Below are 23551 nucleotides of genomic sequence, written 5' to 3'. Positions count from 1 at the left end.
AAAGTCTATCAACAATTTAAAAAATATTTTTAAAAAAAGAACTGAAAGAATTGCAAGGAGAAATAGACAAATCCAGAATTACAGCTGCAGATATCAACTCTCTGCTAAGTGACAGAGCAAGCAGAAAATCAGGGTACAGCTGAACAGAATACTGCCACTGATCAACTAAATGAAACTGAATAACAAAACTAGTTGGATATAGAATAACCCACAACAGCAGAATGAATACATGTTCTTCCCAAGCTCACAGAAACATTCACCAAGAAAGACCACATTATGTGCCAAAAACACACCTTAACAAATTTAAAAGAACAGAAATAATACAAAGTGTGCTCTCAGATCACCATGAAAAGAAACTAGAAATCAATAACAGAAATCTCAGCTCCAAAATACTTAGAGATTAAACAAGGCACTTCAAAATAATGCATACATCTTGAAAAAAAAGTGTCAAGACAAAATTTAAAATATGTAGAAGTAAACAAAAATTTACTTATCAAAACAAATGACATGCAGCAGAGCTTACAAGAAAATTTATAGCATTAGACAAATAAAACTAAAATCAGTAATTTAAGCTTCTACCCTAAGAAACTAGAAGAGAAGCAGTCTGGCAAATGGCACACATCTGTAATCCCAGTTACTCAGGAGATAGAGGCAGAAGGATTGCAAGTTCAAGGCCAGCCTCAGCAACTGAGTGAGATACTCAGCATCTTTATGAGACCTCCATCTCAAAATAAAAAATAAAAAGGGCTGGAGATGGAGCTCAGTGGTAAAACACCCTGAGTTCAATCTCTAGTAACAAAAACAAAAATCAGCTAGAAGTAAAATAAATTGAAAATAAAATAAGCAGGAAAAAATTCAATTAGCAGAAATCAATGAAAGTGAAAATAGGAAACCAATACAGAAAAGTGAACAAACCAAAAGCTGGTTTGTTTGGTTTTTGTTTTGTTTTGTTTTGTTTTGTTTTTTTAAGATCACTAAGTTGATAAGCCTCTAGCCAGGAATATTATTATAAAAAGAAAATACAAATTACTGACCTCCCCCCATTAAATGCATAATAAAAGAAAGTTATAAACAATTTGATGACCACAAATTTGATAATTTAGATTAAATGGGCCAACTCCTTGGAAGATAAGATATAAATACAGACAAGGACAAACAGAACTGAAAAAGCCTATATCCATTAAAGAAACTGAATTGATAAGAAATAAGCTTCTAGAACAAAAGTATCAGAGCCAGAAAGTTTTGCAGGTAAATCCCACTATCAAAATATCAAGAAAATTATATCATAACTCTACAATAGCTTCCAAAAAACAGATGCAAAAGGAAAACATCCAAGCTCATTCTGTCGAGTTAGCATTATCCACATACCAAAGACACAGAAAGACATTACAAGAATGAAAAACTAAAGACTACTCTCTCATAAACATAGACATAAAAACTCTCAAACAAAATACACTCTCACAAACATAGACATAAAAGTTCTCAAACAAAATATAAGCAAATCAAATACAACAATCTATAAAAAGAATTTTATAACACAAATAAATAGAATTTACTCCAGGTATGTAAGTCTGGGTCAGTATTTGAATATCATTTAGTGGAAGTTATTACAACAATAGGCTAAATAAGAAAAACCATGATTATCCCAATACGACAGAAAAAAAATTTGACAAAATTCAACTCATAAAAACACTCAACAAACTACAAATTTGAGGAAGTTTTCCAACTGATAAAGGGAATATACCAAGAAAAAAAATTACTAACATCACAACTAATCACTAACATCAATGTTCCCTCCCCTCTCTTCAGCAAGATCAGGGACAGGACAAGCATGTTTGCTCTCAGTAATTTTATTCCACAGTCATGGAGGCTCCAAGCATATAAATCAGGCAAGAGAAAGAAACTTAAAACACTCACATTCAGAAGAAAGGAGTAAAATTACCTTATTTGCAAATAACATAATCTTATATACAGGTATTATTAAGAAATTCACTAAAAAACTATTAGAATAAATGAGTTCATCAAAATTGCACAAGATTAATTATACAAAAATCAACTGTTTCTATACACTAGCAATGAGCAATCTAAAAGTGAAATTAAGAAAACAATTTCATTTACAATAGCATCAAAAAAAATACTAGGAATAGACTTAAAAGTAGACAAACCTACTGAGAGACAAAATAGATAAACATTGTTTTAGGACTAGGAGACAGAGGCTGACTGAAGAGTCACTGCCAAAGACAATAGGGTTTATTTTTATTTTGATTTAAAATGAGTTCTAAAATTGGATTGTATTGATAGTTATAACATAACTGATTACACTAAAGCAACTATCCATTTTGAATATTAAATGGTATGCTATTTGAATCATTATTTCAATAAAAAGTAAAAATATATACATATATCAATATATCTTTACTTTTTTATTTTTACATAAAAAATATCAAAATATATTTTTTAAAACATAGAAAAAACATGAAATGAATCAACCTGTTAAAAAGAAAAGGAAAGATGGACATTATTACCCTATATACGTGGATGATTACACTACTAGTGTGACTCTGCATCATATTCAGCCACAGGAAGAAGAAGTTGTGCTCCATTTGTGTACAATGTGTTGAGAGGCATTCTACTGTCATGTATAACTAATTAGAACAAATTTAAAAAGAAAAGGGAGTAGAAATAGGAAAACCAATTACAGACCTCTGTAGAATAGGGAGACCAACTACAGATCTCTGTAGCAGTCCTAGAGGCTGGCTTAGATAACATGGATAAAGAAGAACATGAGATATTTCAGACACTTGGTAAGACATGACAATCTAAATGTCATGACTGAAGAAGTAGGTATCATGAATGACTCTGCACTATATATTTGCTTATTTGCCCTATTTTTGCTAGAAGTTATTCCACCAGGTTTACCAAGATCTTTGAAATGGTCACAATTATAGAAGCTTGCCACACTGGGAGAAGATTAACAGGGAAAAAGGAAGGATCATTCCAGGAGGTGTTTTCAGAAACCACGACACAGAATACAGCAGGAGAAGCTAAAAGTTAAGGGAGATGGACTGTAAAGACCCAATGGCTGAGAAGGACTTTCAGGCAACAGGGAGCAATTAATAGTTTTTAACCGAGCAGAGGAAGGGTCCAGGGGGATCAGGGCCCAGGAGGAGTGGGGCACAGGGAATCTAGGGCAATTGGGGAGTAGAACCAGGAGTAGCAGGGCCCAGGGAGTAGGGTCATAGGGAGCAGAGCCAGAGGGAGCAGGACCCAGAGAAGCAGGACCAAGGAGAGCAGAGCCAAGGGGGAGCAGGACTAAGTGGGAGTGGAGCCCAGGGAGGAGAATGGCCCAGGAGAGCAGGGCCAGGAGGAGCAGGGCCCAGGGGAAGCAGGTATCAGGTTGAGCAGGGCCCAAGGTAGCATGGCCCATGTGGAGCAAGACCATGGGGAGAAGGGCCCAGGGGGAGCAAGGCCCTGGGGGAGCAAGGCACAGGGGAACAGGGCCCAAGTGAGCAGGGCCAGGGCGAAGAGGGCCCATGGAGAGCAGTGCCAGGGGGAACAGAGCCCAGGAAAGCAGGACCAGAGGGAGCAAGGCCCAGGGGGACAGTGTCCCAGGGGTTCTGTGCCCAGAAAGAGCAGAACCATGGGGAGAAGGGCCCAGGGGAGCAGGACTGGGTGGAGTAGAACCCAGGGGAACAGGGCCAGGTGGAGCAGGGCCCAGGGAGAGGAGGACCAGGGGGAGCAGGACTCAGCAGAGCAGGGCTAGTGGGAGCAGAGCCCACAGGGAGTAGGGCCATGGGGAGCAGGGCCAGGGAAAGCAGGGCTCAGAGGAGCAGGGCCAGGGGGAGTGGGGACAGGGGAGCAGGGAACATGTGGAGAATGTCCAGGGGGAGCAGGCCCAGGAGGAGTATGGCCCAGGGGGAGCATGGCAAGGGGAAGCAGGGCTCAGAGGAGCAGGGCCAGGGGGAGCAAGTCAGGGGAGAAGGGTGTGGGGGCAGGGCCCTAGGAAGCAGGAAAAGGGGAGCAGAACTCAGGGGGAGCAAGGCCCAGGGGGAGCGGGGCATAGGAAAACCGATGCCTAGGCAGAGAAGAACCAGGGAGAGCAGGGCACAGGGGAGCAGGGTCAGGGGGGAGCAGGGCCCTGGGGAGCAGGGCCAGGAGGAGCAGGGCCTGGGGGAACAAGGTAGGGGGAGCTGGGCCAGAGGGATGGGGCCCGGGGAAGCAGGACCAGGGGGTGCAGAGCCAAGGGGGAGCTGGGTTCAGGGGGAATGGAGCCCAAGCAGGGAGCTGGGAGGGCCCAGAAGAGCAGGGCCAGGTGGAGCAGGGCCCAGGGGGGAACAGGACCAGAGAGAGAACAGTCCAGGGGAACAGGGCCAGGGGGAGTAGGACACAGGGGGAGCAAGGTCTAGGGGAGCAGGGTCAGGGGGAAATGTAAACAATGGGAGTAGGGCCCAGGAAGCAGGGCCAGGGAGAGCATGTCCCAGGGGAGCATATCTCAGGAAAGCAGGGCCAGGAAGAGAAGGGGCCAGGAGAAGCAGGAAACAGGGGTAGCAGAGCCCAGGTGATTAGGCCCAGGGGAAGCAGGGCCAGGGCTAGCAGGGGCAGGCGAGCAAATCCCAGGAGAAGCAGGGAACAGAGAGCAGGGCCAGGGGAAGCAGAGCCAGGGGATTATGGCAGGGGGAGCAGGGCCCATGGGGAGCAGGGCCATGGTTATCAGGACCAAGTGGAGCAGAGCCCAAGGAGAGCAGGACCAGGGGATTAGGGCCAGGGGGAGCAGGGCCCATGGGGAGCAGTGCCAGGGGTAACAGGGCCTAGGAAAGTAGGACCAGAGAAGCAGGGCTCAGGGGAGCATGGCCTAGGGGAGTAGGGCCAGGGGGAACACAGCCAGGGGGAGCAGGGCCAGAGGGAACTGGGCCCAGGGAAGCAGCACCAGGGGGAGCAGGGCCCAGAGGAAGCTGGGCCCAAGTGGAAGCAGGACCCAAGGGAGTAGGGCCAGGAAGAACAGGGCCCAGGGGGAGAAGGACCAAAGGGAGCACAGCCCAGGGGAGCAAGGCCAGGGGAGAACAGGGCCCAGGGGTGCGGGGCCCAGGGAGAGGAGGTCCAGGGGGAGCAGGCGCAGGAGAAGCAGGGAAAGGGGGAGCAGGGCCCATGGAGAGCAGGGCCATGGTTATCAGAATCAGGTGGAGCAGGTCCCAAGGAAAGCAGGAAATGGGATTAGGGTCAGGGGGAGCAGGTCACAAGGAGAGCAGGAAAGGGTATTAGGGCCATGGGGAGCAGAGCCCATGGGGAGCAGTGCCATGGGGAGCAGAGACCAAGAAAGCAGGACCAGAGGGAGCAGGGCCCATGGAAAGAGAACCTAGGGGAGTAGGGCCAGGGAGGAGCAGGACCCAGGGAGCAGGGCTAGGGGGGAACAGGGCCCGGGGGGGTGGGGGGAGGAGCAGGGCCTAGGAGAGCAGGGCTAGGAGAAGCAGGGCCCGGGGAAGCAGGACCAGAGAGAGAAGGGGCCAAGCGAGCAAGACCCAGGGGATCAGAGCCAGGAGGAACAGGGCCAGGGGGAACAGGGCCAGAGGGAGCTGGTCCTAGGATAGTAGGACTAGGGGGAGCAGGGCCAAGGGGGAGCAGGGCTCTGTGGGAGCGGAGCCCATCGGGGAGCAGGGCCCAGGAGAGCAGGGCCAGATGGACCAGGGCCCTGGGGGAGCAGGACCAGAGGGAGAACAGCCCAGGGGAGCAGGGCCAGGTAGAGAAGGGCCAGGGGAGAAGGACACATGGGGAGTAGGGCCCAGGGGAGCAGGGCCAGGGAGAGCAGTTCCCAGGGAAGCAGGGCCCAGGGTAGCAGAGCAAGGAGAAAAGGGCCAGGTGAAGCAGGACGCAGGGGAGCAGGGATAGGGGGAGTAGGGCCCAGGTTAGCAGGACTGGGTGAGTAGGCCCCAGGGGAGCAGGGCCAAGGAGGAGCAGGACCAGAAGGAGCAGGGCCCAATGAGAGGAGGCCTAAGGGGAGAAGGGTCCAGGAAAGCAAGGAAAGGAGGAGCAGAACCCACATGGAGTAGGGCCAGGGGGAACAGGGCCAGTGAGCAGGGCCCCTGGATACAGAACTAGGGTGAGCAGGGCCTAAGGGGAGCAGGGCCCAGGGGGAGAGGGGAAAAGTAAAACCATGGCCAAGGGGGAGCAGAACCACGGGAGCAGGGCCCAGGGAGCATGGCTATGGGGGAGCAGGACTCAGGGGATGAGGACCAAGGGGAGTAGGACACATAGGTGCACGGCCTAGGGAAGCAGGTCCCAGGGGAGCAGGACACAGTTGGAGCAGGGTCCAGGGAGAGCAGTATCAGGGAGAGCAGAGCCTGGGGAAGCAGGCATAGGGGAAGCAGGGAAAGGGGGAGCAGGACCAGGGGCAGCAGGGTCCAGGAGAAACAGGGAACAGGGGGAGCTGGGCCTGAGATAGCACGGCCCATTTGGAACAGGGCCCAGGGGGAGAAGGGCCTAGGGGCAGCAGGGTGCAGTGGAGCTGGGCCCAGCATGAGCAGGGCCCAGGGGAGCAGGGCCATGGGTAGCAGGACCAGGTGGAGCAAGGCCCAGGGAGAGCAGAACCAGCAGATTAGGGACAGGGGTAGTAGGGCCCATGGGGAGGAGTACCAGGGGGAGCAAGGCCCAGGAAAGCAGGACCAGAGAGAGCAGGACCCAGGGGAGCTGGGCCAGGAGGAACACGGCCAAGGGGAGCAGGGACAGAAGGAGCACGCCCAGGGGAGCAGGGCCAGGAGGAGCAGGGCCCAGGGGAGCAGAGTTCAAGGGGATCAGGGCCTAGGAAGAGCAGAACCAGGGAGAGAGGGCTCAGGGGAGCAGGACTGGAGGGAGTAGGGCCCAGGGGAGCACGGCCAAGGGGATTAGGGCTGGGGAGAGCTGGAACAGGTGGAGCAGGGCCCAGGGAGAGGAGGATCAGGGGGAGCAGGGCCCAGGAAAGCAGGGCTAAGGGGAGCAGAGTACACAAAGAGTAGGGGCAGGGGTAGCAGGGCCAGGGGAGCAGGGCCCAGGGGGAGCAAAGCCCAGTGGGGAGAAGGGCCCAGGGGAGCAGGGCCAGAGGGAGCAGGATAAGGGGGAGCAGGATACAGGGGAGCAGGGCCAAGGGGAGCAGGCCCAGGGGGAGCAGGGCCCAGGGGAGCTGGACTGGGGGAGAAGGGCCCAGGGGAGCAGGGCCATGGGGAGCAGGGCCTGGGGGAGCAGGAAAGGTGAGCAGGGCCCAGAGAGAGAGGAGGACTAGAGCAGTGACCAGGACAGCAGGGCCCAGGGGAGCAGGGCCAGGGGGAGCAGGGCCTGGGAGGAGCAGGAAAGGTGAGCAGGGCCCAGAGAGAGAGGAGGACTAGAGCAGTGACCAGGACAGCAGGGCCCAGGGGAGCAGGGCCAGGGGGAGCAGTGCCGGGAGAAAAAGGCCAGGAGAGCAGGAACAGAGGGAGCAGACCAAGGGGAGCAGGGCCAGGGGAAAGAGGGCCCAGGAGAGCACGGCCCATGGGAGCAGGGACAGGGGGAGCAGGGCCCAGTGGAGCAGGACTTAGGGGAGTAGGGCCCAGGAGACTAAGGCCAGGGGGAGCAGGGCCCAGGAGAAGCAGGACAAGGTAGGGTAGGGCCCATGTAAGGGAGGACCAGTGGGAGCAGGGCCCAGGGAAGCAGGGCTAAGGGGAGCAGAGCTCATAGGATTAGGGCCAAGGGGAGCTGAGCCAGAGGAGCAGAGCCCATGGGGAGCAAGATCAGTGGGAGCAGGACCCAAGGGGAGCAGGGCCCAGTGTAGCAGAGCCAGGAGGAGCAGTGCCCATGGGGAGCAGGACCAGAAGGAGAACAACCCAGGATAGCAGGGCCAGGGGGAGCAGGACACAATGGGAGCAGGTCCGAGGGGAACAGGGCCCAAGGCAGCAGAGCCAGGGGTAGCAGTGCCAGGAGAATAGGGCCAGGGGGAGCACGGCGAGTGGGAGCAGAGCCCAGGGGAGAAGGGCCAGGGGAGCAGGGCCCAGGAGAGCAGGGCCCAGGAGAGCAGGCCACAGGAGAGCAGGGCCAGGCATGCAGGGCCCAGGTAAGCAGGACTGGGGGGAGTAGGGCCCAGGGGAGCAAGGACACGGGGAGCATGGCTGGGGAGGAGAAGGACCAGGTGGAGCAGGGCCCAGGGAAAGGAAAACCAGGGAGAGCAGGGCCCAGGTGAGCAGGGCCAGGGAGAGCAGGGCCAGGAAGAGCAGGGACCATGGGGAGCAGGGCCAGGGGAAGCAGGGCACAGGGGTTTCAGGGCAGAGGGGTGCAGGGCCAGGGGGAGAAATACTCAGGGGGAACAGGGCCCAGGGTAGCAGGGACAGGGAGAGCAGGTCACAGAGGAGCAGGGCCCAGGGGAGAAGAGCCAGCGGGAGTAGAGCCAGGGATACAAGGGCCAGGGGGAGCAGGGTCAGGGGGAGAAGGGCCCAGGGAGAGCAGTACCAAGGTAGCAGGGCCAGGGGGAGCAGGCCCAGGAGAAGCAGGGCAAGGGGGAGCAGGGCTAGGGGGAGAAGGGCCCTGGAGAAGCAGAGAAAGGGGTTAAGGGCCTGGGGGAGCAGGGCTCAGGGGGAGAAGGGCTCAGAGGGAGCAGGGCTCAGAAGAGCAGGGCCCAGGGGAAGCAGGGCCCAGCAGAGCAGAGCCCACGGGAGAAGGGCCAGGGGGAGCAAGGCCCAGGAAAGCAGGACCAGAGGGAGCAGGGCCTAGGCGAGCAGGGCCCAGGGGAGAAGGACTACGGGGAACACGTCCAGGGGGAGCAGGGCCAGAGGGAGAAGGGCCAAGGGGGAGCAAGGCACAGATGGAGTGGAGCCTAGGGTGAAGCAGGGCCAAGGGGAGCAGAGCCAGGAGGAGCAGGGCCTAGGGGAGCAGGACCAGAGGGAGCATGGCCTAGGGGAGCTGGGCCAGGGTATAGCATGGCCCAGGGGAGCAGGGCCCAGGGGAGCAGGGCCAGGGGGAGCCAGACACAGGAGTAGCAGGCCCCAGGGAGCAGGGCCAGGGAGAGAAGGTCCCAAGGGAGCAGGGCCCAAGGGAGCAGAGCTAGGGGGAGCCATGCCCAGGAAAGAAGGACCAGAGGGAGCAGGGCCCATGGGAGCAGGGCCATAGGTAGCAGGACACGGTAGAGAAGGACTCAAGGAGAGCAGGACAAGGGGTTTAGGGCCACGGGGAGCAGGGCCCATGGGGAGCAATGCCACGGGGAGCAGTGCCCAGGGAAGCAGGACCAGATAAAGCAGGCCCCAGGGAGGAACAGGGCCAGGGGGAACAGGGCCAGAGGGAGCAGGGTGCTGTGAAGCAGGACAAGAAGGAGCAGGACCCAGGGGGAGCAGGGCCCAGGGGGAGTGGAGCACAAGGAGGAGCAGGGCCCAGGGGAGCAGGGCCAAAGGGGAGCAGGGCCGGGGGAGTGGGGTCCAGGGGGACCAGGGCCCAGGGGAGCAGAGGGAGGGAGTAGGGCCCAGGGGAGCAGGGCCAGGGCCAGCAGGTCCACAGGGAGCAGGGCACAGGGAAGCAGGACTAGGAGGTGCAAGGTCAAGAGGGAGCAGGGCCCAGGGAAATTGGAGCCCAGGGTGGAGCAAGGCCTAGGGGAGCAGGTCCCACAGGGAGCAGGACCACAGGGAGCATGGCCCAAGGGAGCAGGGCAAGGGGGAGCAGGACACTTGGTGTACAGGGCCCAGGGGAGCAGGGCCAGGGGGAGCAGGGCACATGGGGTGCAGGGCCAGGGGAGCATGGCCAGGTGGAGCAGGACATATGGGAAACAGGGCCCAGGGGAGCATGGCCCAGGGGAGCAGGTCCCAAAAGAGCAGGGCCCATGGGAGCAGAGCCACGGGGAGCACAGCCAGGAAGAAGAGTGCCAGGGGGAGCAGTGCCAGGGGAATAATGGCACTTACTGAATGGAGGGCCAGCCCAGAGGTTCTGGGACGAGGATCCGCCTTTCCTGAGGTACCCAGAAGCCTTCAGACTCCCTTGGTCTTCTTCTTGCAGTCAGCTCCGGGCTTCCAGTCCGCCCTGCACCCTTCGCGCATGCGCACGCCCTTGGCTGGAGGTGCTTTGGCGCTTGCGGGCTTCCACCCAAGGGCTCCAGTGTCAGTTGGGGCTCTGGCGTCCGTTAGGGCTCCAGCAGGGCAAGGCGCATGCGCGAGCGCTGATGGCGGGTTCTCAACGGCCGGCCAGGCTCCCATGGCGGCGTCCAGACTCAGTCCCATAGGCCCTGAGGTACTGGCCCCGCGAATCTCTCCTGTCCCCAGTGTGTCCCTGCCTGGTCCTGTGCTCCCAGGGCAGCCCAGGAGCCTGCCTTGCCTCCCCTGGGACACGGGTCATCCTCACCAGACCAGGAAGTGAGGGGTGTGTTGTCCAGTGCGACCCCACGTCGAGGCGTCGCCCATCCGTGTCCTTTGCAGCCTGTGTGGCTCCTGGGATCCTGGGCACCTGTGCAGTGCTTGAGAAGCAGGGTCCCAGTCAGCAGGTCCTCGACTTGGCTCCTGTCCATGTCAGGCGAAGTGGTGATGGTCATCTTCTTGTTTCCTGTGAAATCTGTGAATGTTGGGGACACTGTCAGCTGGCATCTGGGTTGTTAGCTGAAGGACGCTCTTTTCCCTTGATCTTAGCGACTTTGCACAAGGGAATATACTGAGCCGAGTTTGCTGAGTGGCATGTGGTCACCGTGACTGACGTGCTGTCATAGGTTGGCTGTTGGTGGGAACCTCTGGACAGAGCACCTGAATGATAATAGAAGAACCTTGTGACCACAAGTCGTGTGCAATAAAGAGAGTCATGTTTTATTATTATTAAATTTTGTGGTACTCATCTTTTACTTGAGTAAAGTTATGTGTTCTTTTTTGTAAATGTTCATTGGCCACTGGGGTGTCAGAGTTAGGTTTGGGGGATGCTAATACGTTTTGATTTTGCCTTTGCCTGCTGTGTAAGAATTGTGGGGTGCATGGTTGCATCTGAGTATGTTGCAAACTTTTTTCCTTCTTGGGAATTGTGGAAATTTAGAGGCCATGAATTTTTGGTTGCATGTCCATTTTGAAGATGGTGTTCCTAATGTGTTATTTGCATTCATAGTTTTGGGTTAGTTATGTTTCAAGTTGGCTGGTGAGAATATGAGATTTGTATGTTTCTGGATGGATTATTGAAAGAAAGTTGTATCTCTAATGAGAGAGTAGGACTGTTTATGTTTGGAATGTGTGGGAAATAATACATATAAACTCAGGGAGTTTGGTGTAGGTGTTTGTATTTTGGCTTTAGAATATTTCACCTGTGGTTCTCTGCAGTCCCCCCCTCCCGCCCCCGCAATGCTGCAATTTTTGTTTGTATCCTGGGTTATTTGGAAGAGATATGTGTATGTGCATGTGCATATGAGCAATGTTAAGTAACGTCATTAGGTGTATTTTCGGTGGGTATACAGTCGATTTTGGGAAATGCAGTGGGAATGTTTGGCTATTCAGGAGATCATGTATAGTTGTGGGTTTGCTTGTTGTTGTTTTATGGATTTTTGTATTTCCTTGTGTGAGGTCAGGTATATGACTAATCTTGAGTGGCAGAATGAATATGTGTGATTGTCAAGTGTATGTTATTCTCCATTTTGGGAGATGGATAATTTATATCTTTATGAATATCTGGAAAGGTGTGACTTTGCATATGCAGGTAGTGTGAGATAATAGGATATTTGCATATTTATATGTAGCTATTTGATGCTTGTGGAGATTTATATGTGTATTGAATTTGTAGTTACTAGCATTCCTTGGGTGTCTGTGGGGTGTTTTAGGAACAGAGTTGTGTGAAGTAAGATTGTGTAGGGGACATGGGTACAAGTATTCCAGGGGTCTGGCAGCTTTGGTGAATATCTTCTGGGGAAATGTATTTTAAGTGAGGACTTACTAGTATGTAACTGGGAAGTAAGGCTGTCTGTATCTGATGGAATGCTGGGCTTGTGCATTTATGCCAAAAAGTGGGAATTATGTTTGTACGTATTAAAGGTATGTAATACGCTACAAGTATTTCTTAGTATTTGGGGTATGTAGGAGCTGGTGGTTTCCATTTTTAAAAATTAAATTTTTTTAAAATTTATAAGTGGTTTGATGTATATTTTTAAGTGGCATCCTAGAGAATATTGTGGGACTTTGGCATGTGTACTATTTTATGTATATTGAGCTATGGGGTGGATGAATCATGTAAGTTTATTTTCAGAAATGTGGTTGTTATATCAAAGTTGTATTTGTTTGGAGAATGCTGGGGTGTCTACATGTGTGTGGAAATATTTGGGGATACGGTTTATGTTATGTTCTGAAGATGTGGAATGTGGCAGTGTTTGAGAGAGGTCTGTATATTCAGGTATTGGTAATGTTTGTGTATATGTGTTAGTGTGTGGGAGTTATATGTGTATTAGTCATTGTACCTTTGTACATGTGTTTGCTCTTCTGTCTGTATTGTTTGGGTACTGTGATTTGAGCCCAGGGCTTCACACTTCTGTAATTAGTGTTTTTGTATGTAGGCATAAGAGTGTTTGGGTATGTTTGGGCTCAAGGATCCTCTTCCTGTTTATTCTGGAATGTAATGTTTAGAGAGATTGGTGATGTTGCTTGAAAGAGTGGTCCTGATGTTTGTGTTTGGTCTTATGTGTTTGAAATCTATAGGCTATTGGTGGTCATGTGAGTATTTTAACTCATGGATTTTTGGTGAGTATTCTGGGGTTTTGGGAGTTTCGTTGTGTGTGTTTAGAAATAGAGAAGCCATGTAGACTGGCTGTGCATTTGGGAATAGCAGATTGTAGGAATTTTAGGGCTTACTTGTGTATGCTAAGTGGTTTTCTGAAGTCTGTGTCCATAGTTTCACAGTGTGCATATGGACAGTATGTCTGTTGTATGTTTGTATCTAGCGCATTAGTATGTGTGTGCATAGTTATAGGAATGAAGTGAGCATTCAGGGTATTAACTAGGGTTTTCTATTTTAGGTAGAAACTGGTAATTTGTCTATGTGTTGATGGTACATGTGTCACCAGTGAAGGGTTTGAGAATGTTTTCAAAAATGTAGGATGTTCTACTCAAACCTTCAGGTTTCTTGGCAGAGAATTTAAGTCCCAGATTTAGGGAAAGTGAAAGAGCTTGTTTGCAAAGCAAAAGTACACATTTGAAAGGCTGAGTGTGCGCATACTTAGAGGCCGAGTAGCCTCCCAGTCAGATGGTTGGTGGCTTATAATGTTCAGGGGAAGTAATATTTATAAGCAGGGGTTGAATATGAAGGGGATTCTCTTGATTTGGGAGGTCTTTTGTGGAACCTGAGTTGCTTAGTTCCTCGCTGTTGCTGAGGCTGGCTTTGAACTCTCGATCCTCCTGCCTCAGCCTCCAAAGGTGCTGGGATTACAGATGTGCACCACCATGCCTGTCATGGTCAACATTTCTGGCAAGCATCTTTTCAGGTCTGACCTTCTCCCATAACTTCGGACTAAGAGTTTCCAAGAAGGGAGGGTCTTGTGCATTTCTAGCTGGGTTTATAGTGTGCAGATAATCTGTGACAGACAGGGCTGGTATAAGCTAAGAGAATTGGATTTTCATTGAGTGAAGAGCTTATATGTTCTTTCAGGATGTTTCTTTGATTATAATTATTATAAGAGAGCCATTTGACCAACAGGCATTTTGCAATAAAAAGATACATATTTTCTTATCAATTTTTGTGGTTCTCATATATTGTGCAGTTAAATTGGTGATATGCTCTTATGTGGTATTGGTGAGCTGCCCACCAATATGTATGTATTTCTGGATGCTAGGAAGATTTCCTTTCATTTTGATGGGCATGAAAATCATGGGGTGGTTATTTGTATGAGAAAATGAATTGCTGTGCTTTTCCTGGAAGGATAGTAAGAATTCAGAGGGCTTCAGTGTTTTTTACTCTTTTTTTGTGGGGTGCTGGTTTCTCTAAAATATTGATATGCATTCAAAGATTAGGATTTGTTTTGTTTTCAAATTACCCATGAGAATCTGATATATATATATATATATATATATATATATATATATATATATATATATATATATATATTCACCAGTGTGTGTGATGGTATCTGCATGGCTGCATGGCTGTTTGAGAACAAGGGAAAGTCATGATGTGTTTTGTGAAACTGTGCAGGGTTTAGAGTATTTAGAGGGCTGTTGTTTATTTGTTTAGGCTCATGAATGCACCTTGGGATGTTTGGGTGTAATATGTGTGTTTGCGTATGGGCTATGTTAATGAATGTGTTTGGGTATATATCTATGGGTTTGTCATGTGATTGATATTGTTGGAAAATGGAGGAATGGTATTTGTATACTTCAGATATGGGATATACTTGGTTATGTGGGGTTTTATAAAAAATTTCTTTTCTTTATTCATGTATGTGTACTTGCATGCTTGAAGGCTGGTCAGTTAAGAATTTTGTGAAGTAGTAGGATAAATATGTTCAAGTGTGGTGTGGAGTTCTTAGGGTTCTGCATTTTTATAGACAAGGAGTTATTCATATTTGGGAGTGTGTGAACTTGTATATAAAGATAGTATAATGTTTTGTGTGTAATTTAGTATATTTGCATATTTTTATGTAATGGGTAACTGTGTAGAAATTAGATGCCTATGGAGAGTTATTTGTGTCTTCAGTTTGTATTAACTACCACAGCTCAGGTGTGTTTGGGTGTATTTGTGTTGCATGTGTCAGTAATAGTTGTGAGAAGGAGAATATTTAGGTGTCAATTAATATGTGTGCTTAAGGGACATGGCAGTTGATGTCTGCTTTCTGGGGCCATATATGTATGAATTAGGAAGTTATTTGTAACTGGGAGGTGAGGGAGTTATTTGTAACTTCCTCAAGCAGAAAGTTATTTGTAACTGGTATGTGATGAAGAGGTGACATTGTGCATATATATGGGGGTTATGAGCACTTTGTTTATACATTTTAGGGATACATGATACAGCTATTTGTTGGCATTTGAGTAAAAACAAAATTTGTTTTACTCATCCGTGATAATTTGGATTTAGTAAGTGAGCTTATGTGTATTTTAGATGATATTCTTGAGATATTTTTTGTGTCTCAGGCATGCAAATTAGTTTTTGGATTTGTAGATGGATGGTTGAATTCTATAAATTTCTTCATTGGGAATGAGGTTGCTAGGAGTATTCAAAGTGTATTTCTTTGGAGAATACTGTGCCATTTCTAGGTGTGGATAGGAATGTTTGGCTGGTCAGGTTGGCAGGTTGCATTCTGGAGATGTGGAATACTGTGTAATGTTTTAAAGACACTCTATATTCATGATTTGGATATATTTATGTGTCTCTCTTTTCCTGTTCAGAAATTATGTATATATTGATACATAGATAGAGATTAATGTATGCATTTTTTTTATGTGTTGTGGTATTGAACTCTCTGATTGCATGCAAGACTAGCATTTTTGTGTTTTGTGTGTATGTAGGCACCCAAGTGATTAGGTATATGTTCATGGATTTGTGGATGTGTGTATTTAGAATCTTTGTATACAGGATTCTCAGGAATTGTGTTTTGTGTTTATTGTGGCATATAATTCTTCATGATTTTGATGATGTTCGTAGAATGTGTGGTCCTGATATATAATTATTTTTAGTCTCATGCATTTGAGAAGTATAAATTGTTGGTGGCTGAGTGTGTTTTGAATTCATTGGGCTCTTGTGATATGTACTCTGGCAGATGTGAGAGGTTCATTGTGTGCTTGGAAATATATTTGGATGTTATGGAATGTGTGTATTTTAGAACTGTGGGATTTCATGTGGGTCTGTTGTGTAGTTCAAGAGATGACTGGTTGTATATTTTTGGTTTTCCAGAGTCTTTGCCTGTAAGATATTCATTGGATATATATGAGCAGTGTATTTGTTGTACAGGTATGTGTCCAACTGATGTTGTACCTGTATGGATACTTGTAGGAATGTGCTTGAACATTTAGTTTGAATAGGGTATTTTTCTCCAAAAATTCATGTAGTAACAGGTGGTGTTTCTGTGCGTTTGGGATGGAGATATCAGATGTTCATCTTCTCAGAAGCCATGAGGTGTATTTTTGTCTAGAGGTGTTAATGAAGTTTTGTTTGTGTATTTGGGATTGGAATTCAAGTTAGTACCCTGAGGCAGGTACATTTTGAGCACATATTCTTTGTGTGCTGGAGTTGCCAATAACCAGGTATGGTAGCTGATGCTGCTCATCCCTTTCAGTTTGGTGTTCAGAAGCATCGGGTTGTTAGGTTGAAGTTAGTCTTGAGATAGATATATTTTGTACACTAAAAGTCAAGGCTTTCTTACCTACCTCTAGATTATTTACCAGAATACTTCTATTGTGTGTGTATGTGTGTGTGTGTGTGTATGTGTGTGTGTAGCATTTTTTTATGAACAGGCATCTGTGTGAAGTAAATATATTCAGGCAACAATGTGTTCATATCTTACAGATTGCACATGCATTGTGAGTGGGGCATCAGGACACATCAGAACAACTATAAAATGTTTGTGCTGCTTTTCTCTGCCTGAGACAGCCAGTAATGAAGAGGCAGAGAGGTAAGATAAGAAAGGCTTCATTTTTCAAGAATCCTTTTTGTCAGAAATTAATACCTAGCTCCTGGTTTCATCTTGCTTAGTGCTGTTTAGTGAAATGTATACAGTGTATTATACATTTGTTCTCTCAGTATTGTTCTCTCAGTCTTGGGAAGGTGTGCACAAGGGCAGTTCACTAGTGTTGACAGAGTGTCCTTTAGAGGATCTGGGGTTGTATGGGTCTTATCTGGGTCCAGTGGACATTGAGCCATCTGTATCTGTGAATCTAAGATAACATGATTGTTTAGATGCTTGCATTCTGAAAATGTGAGTATCTGGTTTCACTTATAGTCATAATCTGCTCTACACTTCTGCCCATATCGTTTTATTTGGACATTTCCTATGACCTATCAAGGAGAAGTACCCAGTACAAGGGTTAGTACTTTTAACTAACTCTATGGTTAGTCAATATGATAGAGTGAGGGTGTGGGGAGAAAGAACACTATGTTTGTAAATACAAAAGAAGAGAGTGGAGGGAAAAACACCTTTTAATTTAGGGTTCAGCATCACTGTGTTCCCTTGAGTCTCAGAGAAGACTTGGGATGAGGACTATTGAGAAAGACAGGCACTGTTGATATTGGTGGACTCTTTTAGATGGACTGAATGTTTTTTTTTCTGTGAGACAGATATGAGCTTTTGGGGACAAGGGGTAGATATTCTGGTATTGATCTTTAGTTTCCCCAAAAGATTCACCATTATACCTGTGTTTCCCACCTGATGGCACTATTGGGAGGTGTGGGAAGCTTTTAGAAAGTGGGGCTCAGTTGATGAAATTAATTCACTGGGGATGTGCGCCTAAAGGGGTACTGGGATCTCTGTGCATTTGTCTCTATTCTGTTTTCTATTCTGTTTCTCTTTGCTTCCCAGCTCTCATGAGGTGAACAGAAAGTAGTCTCTTCCAGATGTTCTGCCTTGCCACAGGTCCAGAGTTAAGAGGCCCAAGAAATCATAGAATGTAACCTCTGAAATCATGAGCCAAAATAAATCTCTGGTTCTTTGAAGGTGTTGAGCTCAGGTAAATTCTCACAGTGTAGGAAAGTGATTAGGACAGCTTCTGTCCACATCCTCTAATCAAACCCATCTCCAATGTTTCTAAGTACCAGGAAACAGCTGATACTTCTTTCACTCAACTTTTGAGGAACAAACATGATAGTAATGTACCCAGTTTATAATTAAGTCATATATGGATGCCCATGACCTCTTGTGTGAGAGCACTGTAGAACTCATTCAGAAATAGGAGCAGATGTGTTTTAAGGGAGCCCAGGTGAACAAGCCTGGCCTGGCATGGGAACACACATTGCACAATGGTGTGGCCTCCCAGCTAGGAGACATCTGTCTAGGCTGACAGTGTGTACTCAAAAGGGTCTATTTGGGATGATCCTCTCCTTTAGGTACCGCTTCAGTATGCCAGAGTAGCTTCCTCTGAATAATATTTACCTGAGAAGGCTCTCTTTCTACTTGAAATGTTTTTTTTTTCATATTGAGCACTCATTGAGTGAATGTTAAGAACACTTTGTTTTATAGGAGGGAATGTGCTCTCTGCTTTGCACTTTTCTCTTCTCTTATATTTTCAACACCAAGGTATGTGCCTGGAATATGCATTTTCATCCCTCCACTTTTATCTGCAATGTTAGAAAATCAATAGCATTGAACAAATTGCTAATTGGATGTGTCTGTGTTCAGACTGTGTATGGGGTAAACTAACCTGTGTGTTTGTGTCTTTGTGTATGTGTTTGTGAACTTGGTCTTCTAGCACTAGGAATTTGTGTTCTCATGTGTTTCATGTGTAAGGTATGAAAGAACATGAAACAGGACATCATGAATTATCTTATGTGTGAGTGTTTGATTGTCATGTGTAAAGATTGTGTCTGAGTGATTTCTTGGGTCAGTACCTTTCCAGCAGAATGTGTGTTTGGGTGTTATTGCTGGTTCTGTAGGTGTTTTTGGCATTGTGGCCTATTGTGAACATGTGTGCATTTGAGAAGAGCTAGGATGTTATTTTACCACTCAGTGTTGTATCTGTGCATTTTCAGATCTTAGAGTGTATATGTATGTTCGTGGTGCCTAGGTGAGAATTTTGAGACATACTCTTGGGTGTACAGAGATTTGGAGACAATGGGATTAAGGATGTTGGGATGTTAGGAGTTATGTGTACATGGCCCTTGGATGTGTACAGTTTCTGTTGATAATGCCTTAAGAGGGACTGCTGTGTATGTCTTATGTAGGGCTTTGATATGATCGTGTTATTCTTGGGAATGAAAGGGTATCCTTTGTGAGTATGTAGGAGGAGTTAGCAGTGTCTGTGTATATCTGGGATTTTTGTTGAACTTCATATTCTGAGGCATTCTGTGTATGTGCATATTTTCAACCTACAGGTGATTGTATATGTTTTCCTTTGAGAATAGAAATTGATGTCATATGTTAATAAGTACATTTGTTTGGTTCGAGTCTACTCAGTTATTGAGGGAGAGTTTGTGTGATTGCATTTTGGGTAATAGTGACTGGTATGTGTTTTTCTAGGGTATGAGGTTATGTGTATCTGAAACATACCAAATACCCTCATCCAAAAGACTCTTGCCATAATTAAGCCTCTCTTGTCAGATTAACAGCATGTCTGAAGAGGTTATTGTGCTTGGTAGCATTCTCCTTCTTGTAAATGCCAGATTTACACACAAAAGGTGTGGTAAATTTAAAATCGGTAAACTTGTTGTACAAAATATACTGTCTCTGTTTTCTTGGTAAAAACTTGTGAAACCTGTGTCTGAACTAGTGGATAGAATGAAAAGCACTTGTCAAGTGAACCTTCAAGCCCCCACCTTCCATGGGATATAAAGTTAAAAATATTTCCAAAATATCTTTCCAGAGAATGTTTTAGGCATGAACCATACTCTGGATAAGTTGACTGCAGCCAATAAACCTGCTTCCTGAAAATTCCTCTGGTGTCCACCCTCTTCTGTCCTACTTCATATCTATTTTAAGTGTTTCTTGAAGGTGACTGGAATTATGAGACTTTGTAAGAAAGATCATTGATCATGATGTAATTTGGTTTTGGTGTGTATTTGTTTTAGATTTGGGCATGAGAAACTCTGGGTATACAGTCAAGCATTCTGGCAGATAGGAAGTTTATGCAATTGAAGATTTTCAGAGTTCACAGTGTTGTGTGCTTGTGACTGTGTACATTAGGAGATATGAGCAGTCCTGTACATACCTGTTCATAGTGACTGAGTGGCTACATGTGCTTTTGGGTGATAGTACTGTGGATATGTAGATTCAGACAGACATCTGTGTTCTCAAGCTCGTGTAATCTAGGGCTGTGAATGCATTTAGGATATGTGTTGGCTATGTATTCATCCTTGAGCTGGAGGTAGCTGGTGTTTCCTATATTCCCACGAGTAAGGAGGCTTGGGTACTGACAGTATATATGGTAATTATTGCATGGTGGGACTTGTGGTTAGTTATTAAGAGGAGTGTTTGAATGGAGTGTTTTTGTGAATATATGTATTTTATTTGTTTGTTTGTTTGAGTGGGAAGATGTGAGATTAGAGAGTGCAGTGGTAAAATCTATGTATTCGGGCCACACATGTGTTACATTTATATTTGGGAAATGCTTATAGCTAGATTGTAGTTGACATCATTGATGTGTACACTTGGAGAAGGCCTAGGAAACTTTATTTGTGTTTGGGAATAAGTGTTTGCAGATCAACTGATTTTGGGGATGTAGAGTCATGTTTATGTGTGTATGTTGGTGGTTGTGCCTATGTCCTTTAGGGTTATGGATGTTACATTTTATAATTAAGTTGTACCTGGTTGTATTCAATCTTGGGAAGGTTTTAAGGGATTTTTGTGTATGTTGGGGATGAAGCAATATTACTTATGTTTATTGAATGTGTATTTCTGTTGAGAATCAAGTCTGTGTGATTTTTCCAGAAAATTTAGTACTTTGTTTGTGTGACTTTTGTTAACAGGTAGGTTTTTGTTTTTCTTGTGTGTGTGTGTGTGTGTGTGTGTGTGTGTGTGTGTGTTTGTGTCTGTCTGTGTGTGCAAACTCAGTGTTTGGTGATATCTTGTGCACACATTTTAGGGAGTGTAGAGTATATGGGAATGTATAAGCCTACATTTGGAAAAATATAGATTGTAGCTGCATGATCATCAGTACCTGGGTGATCTCTGTGGCTAGGTGGCATGTGTGTCTGTGGCTATAAGGGGTGGCAGGAGCACATTAATGATGATGGCAAACCTTTTCCATGTGCACTGACTCTTGTTCCTGTTGATCTGGAGCTCCAAAAGTGATTTTTGTTTTCTCATCCTTATCTGATATCTGTCTACATTAGTTGTTGGTGGGTGGATGTGCCTCTTGTGCTTGAGTGGTGCTAGCCTCCAGGATCCTGGGCTGGTGGATGGAAGCCAATTAGGGATGATCCCTCTGGAGTGGTTGGGGTAGCTTTTCCTCTAAGATGTGTGGTATGGCCATTCCTCTTACAGATGATTCAAAGGTACTGACTCAGGAAGAAAGTTACTGGGAAATTTATAAATCCAGGGACTATTGCTGAGAGAGTTGTTTATGTGTATCCACCTGTTGTTTCCTCTCATGGGTTTTTCCTTCTGCCAAGACAAAGGCCAAGACCCTAAGTATAAGTCTCCACAGTCCCCTCCCAGCATGGGTCTGTTGGTGGTCCATGTGTGCACATGCCTGAGCTCTTGATGTACATTCACTGGCAAACCCATGAGCTCTATAATTATTACACAGTTGCACCTCAGTCACATTAGGAGAGGAGTTAAAAACTAAATGTACTCTACAGATTCAATGTGATTCTGATCAAAATCCTAATGGCATTCCTCACAGAAATAGAACAAGCAGTTATGAAATTAATCTGGAAAAATAAGAGACCCAGAGTAGCTAAAGCAATTCTAAGCAGGAAGAGTAAAAGAGGTGATATCACTATACCAGATTTTAAACTATACTACAGAGCAATAGTAACAAAAACAGCATGTTACTGGCACCAAAACAGGCTGGTAGACCAATGGTACAGAATAGAGGACACAGAAACTAACCCACAAAATTACAACTACCTTATATTAGACAAAGGTGCTAAAAACATGCAATGGAGAAATGATAGCATCTTCAACAAATGGTGCTGGGAGAACTGGAAATCCATATGTAACAAAATGAAATTGAATCCCTATCTCTCACCATGCACAAAAGTTAACTCAAAATGGATCAAGGATCTAGGAATAAAACCAGAGACTCTGCATTTAATAGAAGAAAAAATAGGCCATAATCTTCATCACGTGAGATTAAGCCCAAGTTCCTTAATAAGACACCTATAGCACAAGAATTAAAACCAAGAATCAACAAATGGGATGAATTCAAACTAAAAAGTTTTTTCTCAGAAAGAGAAATAATATGTGAAGTTAATAGGGATCCTACATCCTGGGAACAAATTTTTACCCCTCACACATCAGATAGAACTCTAATCTCTAGGGTATACAAAGAACTCAAAAAGTTAAACAACAAAAAACAAATAACCCAATCAACAAATGGGCCAAGGACCTGAACGGACACTTCTCAGAAGAATATACAATCGATCAACAAATACAAGAAAAAATGCTCACTATCACTAGCAATCAGAGAAATGCAAACTAAAACTACTCTTAAGATACCATCTAAATCCAGTAAGAATGGCAGCCATTATGAAGTCAACAAGTGCTAGTGAGAATGCGGGGGAAAAGGTACACTCATACATTGCTGGTGGGACTGCAAATTGGTGCAGCCAATTTGGAAAGCAGTATGGAGGTTCCTTGGAAAACTGGGAATGGAACCACCATTTGACCCAGCTATTCCTCTTATTGGACTATACTTAAAAGACCTAAAAATGGCATACTACAGGAACATAGCCACATCAATGTAAAGCAGCACAATTCACAATAGCTAGTCTGTGGAGCCAATCTAGATGCCCTTTAATGGATGAATGGATAAAAAAAGTGGCATTTATAAACAATAGAATATTACTCAGCACTAAAAAATAACAAGATCATGACATTTGCAGGGAAATGGATGGCATTAGAGCAGATTATGCTAAGTGAAGTTAGCCAGTTCCCCCCCCCCCTGCGCGCGCACACACACACACACACACACACACAAACACACACAAAATGCCAAATGTCTTCTCTGATATAAGGGAGGTGACTCAAAATGGGGTAGGGATGAAGAGGATGAGAAAAAATTACCTCTAAAAGGGAAGAGAGGTGGGAGGGAAAGGGAGGGAGAAGGGGAATTGCATGGAAGAGGGAAGGAGACCCCCTTTGTTATATAGAATACAGGTATGACAACGTGAGGGGAAAAAAAAGAAATGGGTCACATTAGATTGGGTAGAGAGAAGTAATGAGAGGGGAAGGGAGGAATGGAAGAACAGCAGAATAAAATAGACATTATTATTGCTGTGGGTATACCAATGCAATTCTGCAACCTTGTACACTCAGAAAAATGAGAAATTATATCTCATCTGAATTCAAATGTATAATATGTCAAGATCATTGTACTGTCATTTGTAACTAATTAAAACAAATAAAAAATAGAAGAAAAAAACTAAATGTACAATGATACTGGCTTTAAATTTTCCTGAGGAGCTACCATCATTGTTATTGATTATTTCTTGGCAGGACTGAGTCAGTGATTCATCCTTTCAACCTGAATAATTATTTCACATTTCTTACTGATCAGTTCTACTAGTGGAGAACTTCTTTGATTTTTATTTATGTTGAAATAAATAAAAGGAATTTAATTTTTTATGTGTGATCAAATACAGCAAAATTTTACCAAGTTAACTACTTGAGAAGGCATATCAGTAGTGTTCATTTCACTTATTTTGCTATTCTTCTGGTACCAGCATGCAGCCATATAAATTTTTTCATCTTGCCAAACTGAAGCTTATTTATTAGACTATAATTGTCGATTTTCCTCATGCCCTACAAAACCATTCTCCT

The sequence above is a fragment of the Ictidomys tridecemlineatus genome, chromosome 7 (genome assembly GCF_052094955.1).
Source record: "Ictidomys tridecemlineatus isolate mIctTri1 chromosome 7, mIctTri1.hap1, whole genome shotgun sequence".
Classification (NCBI taxonomy): Eukaryota; Metazoa; Chordata; class Mammalia; order Rodentia; family Sciuridae; genus Ictidomys; species Ictidomys tridecemlineatus.
This window is presented reverse-complemented; position numbering follows the sequence as displayed.